General features: G+C 44.5%; 1 long non-coding RNA gene across 1 annotated transcript; it reads right to left on the reverse strand.

Annotated features, from left to right (window-relative positions):
- Nucleotides 1-472: 472 nt before the first annotated feature.
- LOC149997535 (uncharacterized) lies at nucleotides 473-7,303 on the reverse strand. The gene is made up of 4 exons (XR_016514172.1): nucleotides 6,561-7,303; nucleotides 1,863-2,059; nucleotides 710-849; nucleotides 473-526 (listed from the first exon to the last, which is right to left on the reverse strand). It is a non-coding gene; the product is annotated as an uncharacterized LOC149997535 (long non-coding RNA).
- Between the last annotated feature and the right edge of the window lie 203 nt (nucleotides 7,304-7,506).

The raw sequence follows: 7,506 nt of genomic DNA on the forward strand, positions 1-7,506 counted from the left end.
GGGAGACAGAGGGTCACGCCCAGCCTGCAGCTGACCGCTCTTCCCTGCGCCTCACCGTGGACGATGGCGATGGGGGGCGTGCAGGCGCGCGGCCCCTCTGCTTCCTCGGCTCATCCGTGCGATGCCACCATGCGAGCCATCTGCGTGAGAGCCACAGCTTGGTCCTCGTTTAACCTGTGCTCCTGGATCAGCTCGCCCGCTAACCGCAGTGCTGCTTCGAGGCTGGGCAGCTCACGTTTGGTGTTGGCAGCTGAGAAGGCTGGAGGGATAAATTTTCTTCTGTCCACTCTCTTGTTGCCAACTGCAGTGGATGAAGGCCTAATACAGATGCAGCAAACAAAACCAAAGGAAAAGGAGGGGCTTTTGAAATAGAATGCACAGCATCCAGTTGCGCGGTGGTGTGCTGGGGGCGCGCGAGCAGCTGTGGAGGAGGCCCGGCCTGCGGAGCTTCACCCCGAGATGGAACAGACAGGCTATGAGGGGACTCACCGCGGGAGGGGCCCCTCCAGGCACCTCGGCGCTGGGACTGAAAGGAAACCAGGATTTTAAAAATCCCTTCAGAAGTTGTATTTTTGCTGCTCTGGGAGAAATTAAAAGTTCTTGTTAACTAAATAAAAGTAATCAAATTTTGAGAAAACATGTACAAATACATGAAGCGTTTCCAGGGCTGGACACAGCTGAGAGGCGCCCACAAGACCCACCAGCTTACCTTTGCTGTACGTTGAAGAACTTTCCTTCCGACTCAGCTTGAGATAAAGTCTGCTCTTAGGTTCATTATAAAACTCAGGGTTTACAGTTGCAAACTTCTTCATTTTGCCATACTGTTTTCTTTGAAAATCAAATCCTTTTCTGCAAAATGAGTAAAAAGCAAAAATGAATTTGAATCTTAAGGTACCAATTTTTTAACCGAGACATAATGAGCATATATATACATTACATTAGTCCCAGGTGTGCAACATCATAATTCTATGCACGCAGTGACGTGATGCCCGCGGTGGGTCTGGTTAACACCCATCAGTACACAGTTACGGACTTTTCTTGTGAGAACTTTTAAGGTTTCCTCTCTGAGCGGCTTTCACATACACTCAACACAGTATCACTGACCACACTCGGCATTCTGGCCACCGCACTCCCAGGACTTGCTTTAGAACTGGAAGTTTGAAGGTACAATTGTTTTTAAAATCTTGTTTTAAAATACAGTAGGAAAAGAAAAGAACGAGGAGGTGCCTGTTTTCATATTCTTTCATACATATATACAAAACAAAAACATATTGTGTCCAAGGAAGAAGGCAGCAGCCCTCATAGAAGGGTGACCGTGTCAGAGACCGAGACAGCAAGAGCATCTAGAAGCACCTACGAAACTGAGCTGCCGCAGCGGTGACGGGAGTGACGAGCTAGCCCCGCACGGCCACCTCCTACAGGTCACAATGACGAACTAAGACACGCAAAGTGCTGGACCTGTGAGCTCCCAGCACGTGTCACCATTAAGTTACCAAGCAAGTGCTCGTTATATTTACTTTTTGGGTGATCCCACGTCTATGAGACGTGTTTCCAAAAACCAGCTCTTTTACCCCGAACACCTCGTCATTCGGCTCGTGCAAGGCGCCCCGTTATGCCGCCCTGACCCAAACCGCACGTGTGGTCTCTCCAGCAGGTTTCCCTTGGGACTGTGAGCGTGCACCAAAATGGCCAGAAGAGTCGCGGTCCCGCAGCCTCCCTGATACTGTGACACTGCTGACTCTCAGAGGACAGCTCCCCTTTGGAGCTTCTGTCTTTCACTGCTTTTAAAACTGACGATAGTTCTGTGATGTTACGATTTCCTGACATAAGTGGAGGCAATGATTTGTTTCCATAAAACGCACCTCACCAAAAGCTGGCATTCCTCATAGAGGGGCACTTGCTGGCTTCTCAAGTACATGCCAATGCTCTTGGCATCACTCAACACGGTGGCAGGCGGGGATTCTTCCTGTGATAAATGTCCTGAGGTCACTTGTTCGAGCCACTTAAAAAATTTACATTGGTCACCTTTGGGTGCATCACAGGTGTAAAAAAGACGACCCTAAGCGAAGAAGGTAATAAAATTTAGTGAGAAAAAAAAAAAAGTTCTCATAAAAGCTCTATGAAGTAGACACTATTTGCGGTAGCTAGTCTCAAAGATGGCCCCGGTGAACCATTCCTCCTGGGATTTGAACCCTGTGTAGTCCCCTCCTGCCTGGATTTGGGGGTCAGCCTTGTGCTGATTAAGAGAAAGCAGAAGAGATACTGCACTAATGTCAGGCCTAGCCTCTATGACAACTGGTAGCTTCTGCTTCCCACCTCTTGGAACACTCTGAGGAATGCTGAGGAGGGACTTAAGAGACTTGGGGAGAGCCCTGGCAGAGTGGTTGGAGTGTCCTCCAATACACCAAAAGGTTGTGGGTTCGATTCCTGGTCAGGGCACACCCCTTGACCAGTAGCAGGTTTGAACCTGGTTGGGGTGCATAGAGGGAGTGGCCAACTGATGTTTCCTTCTCACATCGATGTCTCACTTCTCTCTTTCTCTCTCCCTTCCTCTGTCTCTCAAATCAGTGAATGCATCCTTGGGTAAGGATTAATTGATTAATTAATTAAAGATACTTAAAACAGAGAGAGAGAGACTCAGGAAGAGACCATGGGGAAGGAGAAGCTCTGAGGAGCAGGGAAGGGAGCAGTTCAGCCTGGTCACCACCTGATTGCACGCGCATTAAAGAACCCCAAGCAGGACTCAACAGAACTGCTCAGCTGAACCCAGTCAACTCACAGAACCATGAGAGGCAAAAAAACAGTGGTTAAGCCACTGCTCTCAGTAGGGATGGGGTGGTTTTATGCAGCAACAGCTACCTGAGACGTGACCACCATTGGGATTATCCTGAGTCTGTGTGACCTCAAAGCCTTTTCCTCTCTACTGTCTCTTAATCACTGGACATCAGAATCTCCCAACCAAGAAGCTTTTTCCAGATGTCAATTAAATCAGAATGTCTGGGAATGGGGGCTTTGAGTAGATATTTTTTAAATCCCCCAGGATTTGAAGACCTTGGCTCCAATCACTGTTTCTAAAACTTACCTAAAGATAAGAAATCCTGCCTGGCACACTTATTAAAAAAAAAAAAAATCCTGGAAGTTCCGATTGTTTTGTTTTGAGATTAGTTGTGATCCTTTTTATGGTTGTGCGAGGAGGCGAAGTGTGTCTACCTATGCCTCCATCTTGGCTGGGAGCCTGAAATCACCAGTGCCTCATTGGGCCCGTGTGTTGCAATTGCCATGTTGCAGCCAACAATCAAAAATTTAAGAAAGAAATATTTATCCAGATGACCCCACAAAGTGATGAAACGGGTCACCCAGCACTGACAAATACCTAAGCTCTGCCCCTTACAACATAATAGGATGCCAAGTAGCTCTACTTAATACACAGGAACAAACACAGGGAGGCTGCCAAATTGAGGAGGCAAAGAAATACAGCCCAAATGAAAGAACAGATCAAAACTCCAGAAAAAGAACTAAGCAAAACAGAGATAGCCAACCAATCAAATGAAGAGTTCAAAACACTGGTAATCAGAGTGCTCAGAGAACTCATCGAGTACAGCAAATGCATAAGCGAAGAAATGAAGGCTACACTCAGAGAAACAAAGAAAAATCCATAGGGAACCAATAGCAAAGGGAAGGAATCTGTGGTTCAAATCAATGACTGAAACACAAGGAAGAAATAAACAGTCAACTAGTACAGAATGAATAGATAAGAATTCAAAAAACAAGAAGAGAATAAGAAGACTCTGGGACATCTCCAAAAGTGCCAACATCTGAATCATAGGTGCTAGAGGAGAAGAGCTTCCTCTTCAGCAAGAAATTGAAAACTTATTTAAAAAAATAATGAAAGAAAACTTCCCTAATTCAGCGAAGGAAATAGACATACAAGTCCAGGAAGCACAGAGTCCCAAACAAGTTGGACCCAAAGAGGACCACACCAAGACACATCATAATTAAAATGTCAAAGGTTAAAAAAGATAAAGAGAGAATCTTAAAAGCAGCAAGAGAAAAGAAGATAGTTACCTACAAAGGAGATTTCTCAAAAGCAACTTTGCAGGTAAGAAGAGACTGGCAAGAAGCATTCAAAGTGTTGAAAAGCAAGGACCTACAACCACAATTACTCTATCCAGCAAAGCTATCATTTAGAATGGAAGGGCAGATAAAGTGCTTCCCAGACAAGGTAAAGCTAAAGGAGTTCATTATCACCAAGGCATTATTACATGAAACATTAAAGGGGCTTATTTAAGAAAAGAAGATCAAAACTGTAAACAGTAAAATGTCAAAAAACTCACAAAATTTAAGAACTGAATCTGAAAAAATAAAAAACAAAACAAAGCAAACAACTAGAACAGGAACAGAACTGTAGATATGGAGATCATATAGATGGTTGTCAGCAGGGAGGGGGCATAGGCAAATAGGTGACAAGATGCAGGGATCAAGAAGTATAACTGGTAGGTACAAAATAGGGGGATGTTAAGAATAGTAAGGGAAATGGAGAAGCCAAAGAGCTTATATTGCACAACCCATGGACAGGAACTAAGGGGGTGGGATTGCTGGAGGGAAGAGGGTACTGGGAAGTGGGGAGGAAAAGGAAAAATAATTGGGACAACTGTAATAGCATAATCAATAAAATATACTTAAAAAAACTAGATTCCTGAGCTCCAAAAGATATACTGATTCAGAATTTCCATGAGAGGGCACTGGTAATCTATAGAGTTTACATGTGTGTCCCCCACCCCACACTCCTGCCTGGTGAATTTTATTATCAGTTATTAAAAGATAAAAGGTAAGAGGAGGTCCTGCTCTCAGGTTGGGAGAACTGTTTAGCAGTTTCCTATTAAGGTAAATATACATTTATGTTGACCCTGAGAATCAATGTACCTGTTAAGAAGGGCTTCTGGTGGCTGATTGGGTTCAAATTTAAAAACAGAGCCTAGCAGCCATTGCTAAAGACACTTGCAAATCACACTTCCAGGAGAAGCCTGCACTGAACTGCCTGCCTGCATGCACTGTGTTCCTGCCCTCTGAGCCAGCCCTTATAAAGGAATTTCTGGAATCTTATTTCAACCAATAGGACTGAGTCTTTCCCTGTCTAATGGGAGCTGTGCTACTATAAAAGTCTCATTAGCCTCTTCACCAACCAATTAGAGTGGCTCCATTCTGACCAATCAGGGCAGTGCTTTCTGGATCAAACTGTGAGGATTTGGAGTCCTTATTTGAATGAGAATGGATCAATCAAGGCCCAGGGCTGGAGATTTCTGTCTCCATAAGTAAACTCGCCTCTGGCTCAGAGAGCAAAGTCTCAATTCCTGTTGAAGACTATCTTTCAGGCTCTCACCCTTGCCAGGAATAGCCATGCTGTTCCATTATTGGGCTGTATCACAGTTGTGCTATTACATAGCCAAACTACATTACATTTGAGATGTTTTCAGGCAATAAAATCTCTCCCCCTTCACTGAATCCCAAACTGGGGACTCCTGTTGTTATTGAGTTGACAACTATGATCTTTGGTTGACACCAAACAACCCCACAATCCCCCTCTTGGGTGTTCCCAATGGAAATAAATACTTACGTCCACCAAAAGACATGTACAAGGATGGTCTGAGATCTTTATTCATAATGGCCCAAACTGGGAACATCCCAAACGGCCAACTACGGAAGCATGGATAGATGAATTGTAGTATGGTACTTCCACACAGTGGACTACGTGGCAGCATGAAGTACCAGCACACACAACACAGATGAATCTCACAGACCTACTGCTGAATGAGAAAAGCCAGACACAGAGAGTGAAGAGTCTACTGATAGAAAGTTCAAGAATAGACCAGACTAATATGTGGTGATGGAGATCAAATAGTGGCTACCTTTGTGGGTGTGTGCCTATGTATGTGTGTGGGGGTTCTATAGCTTTCTATGAGAGTGGGTACTCCTGTATGTAATTCTGCTCCCTCACAGGATGCAGGGACACTTTCCCGTGCAGCTGTCAGGTGCACAGAGCAGAATTTACCTGCATTTGGGGCCCACTTGAGAGGCCTTTGCATGTTTGTTTCTTTGTTTATTATTTTTTTGAGATGTACATTATACTCATACATTGAGATGTATACAATAGTGTGAACACACCTTAAGTGTACAGCCCATGAATATGTTCACGCTATTTGCCCTTGTGCATAGTGTTGTTCTAGGCCCCTGGAAATGGAACCCAAGACTATAAAACATAGACCCTTTTCCATGGATTTTATAATCTGGGATGGGAGATATGAGAATAAAAGACAGAACAGTAAGTTTTCATTTATTTACTTGTTGTGTACTTTTTGAGAGTCTACCCTGTGCCAGGTACTGAGTTCGGTACTAGAACTGCAGCAGAAAACTGGATCCAGTCCTGCCCTCATGGTGTTCATAGTATAGTCAAGTTTTGGAGATAGTACAGTAAAAGGTTAAATGTAGCTATTCCACCTCCTAAATATTTCCCACATTCATTCTCTTCTCCCACTGACCCTTTACTTAGTTCATGTCCCTACCTTCTCTACTCTCTGGGCTATTGTAGTAGTTTCCTGATTGATAGTGTTTCCAGTCTTCTGCCTCTGATTCATTCTCCAGAACAACAGCACTTATTATTTTTATCTTAAAAAAAAAAATGAGTTAATGGTCCTCCATTGCCCAGGCAACTCTGGTGTCAGCCTGTGAGGGTTTGAATCCTCACTTAAAAGGTCTATATTCTGACCACAGTTAAGTTCTTTAAATACCCTGAGCCTCATACGTGTTTTCTGTAAAATGGTGATAAAATAATAATTATACAATAATAACACCCATCTCCCTGAAGAAGCTGAGCTCTAATCTGCTAAACCTCCACATGCCTCATCTATTTAATCCTCCCAATCATTCTCATTGCTTGTTACTCTCATCTCTCTGCACTACCCAGTAATATCAAGGTGCTTGTATTCATGGACACACCCACTGCTTTCCAGGCCCTGAGCCTCTACCCTGAGCTCCTCTCTGGAATGCCTTCCCTCTCCCTCCTCCTGGCTGGATCTTACTCAGCCCAGGCACTGCCTCCTCCAAGGAGCTGTCCCTGAAGCCAAACGTGCACCTGGGTGCCCTTGTCTGGATAGCCGCAACACCCTGGATGGAATTTGTCTGCCTGCTGATTCTCCACTTGCTCAAGTTGAGCTCCTTCCAGGCTTGAATCAATTGCTTCTGTATACCCCCAGCTGTGGACCCGTGCTGTGCAGGGCAGGTGCTGGATGTGTCCACTGACTTGAGCAGAATATGCCAAGCATTTTCATAAGGGAAGTGGCCATTGAGTTGACCTTGAGGCATGGATACAACTTCTAAAAATCGTTTTAAAACAAGTCGTACATTCATACAACACCAAATCCAAAGGGAACAAAAGGGCTTACAGTGAGAATTAAAAGTAGGTCACCTCTCAACCACCCAGCTCCCCTCCCTAGAGGCCACCATTGGTAT

The sequence above is a fragment of the Furipterus horrens genome, unplaced genomic scaffold, assembly GCF_987537825.1.
Source record: "Furipterus horrens unplaced genomic scaffold, mFurHor1.1.pri manual_scaffold_11, whole genome shotgun sequence".
In the NCBI taxonomy this organism is placed as follows: Eukaryota; Metazoa; Chordata; class Mammalia; order Chiroptera; family Furipteridae; genus Furipterus; species Furipterus horrens.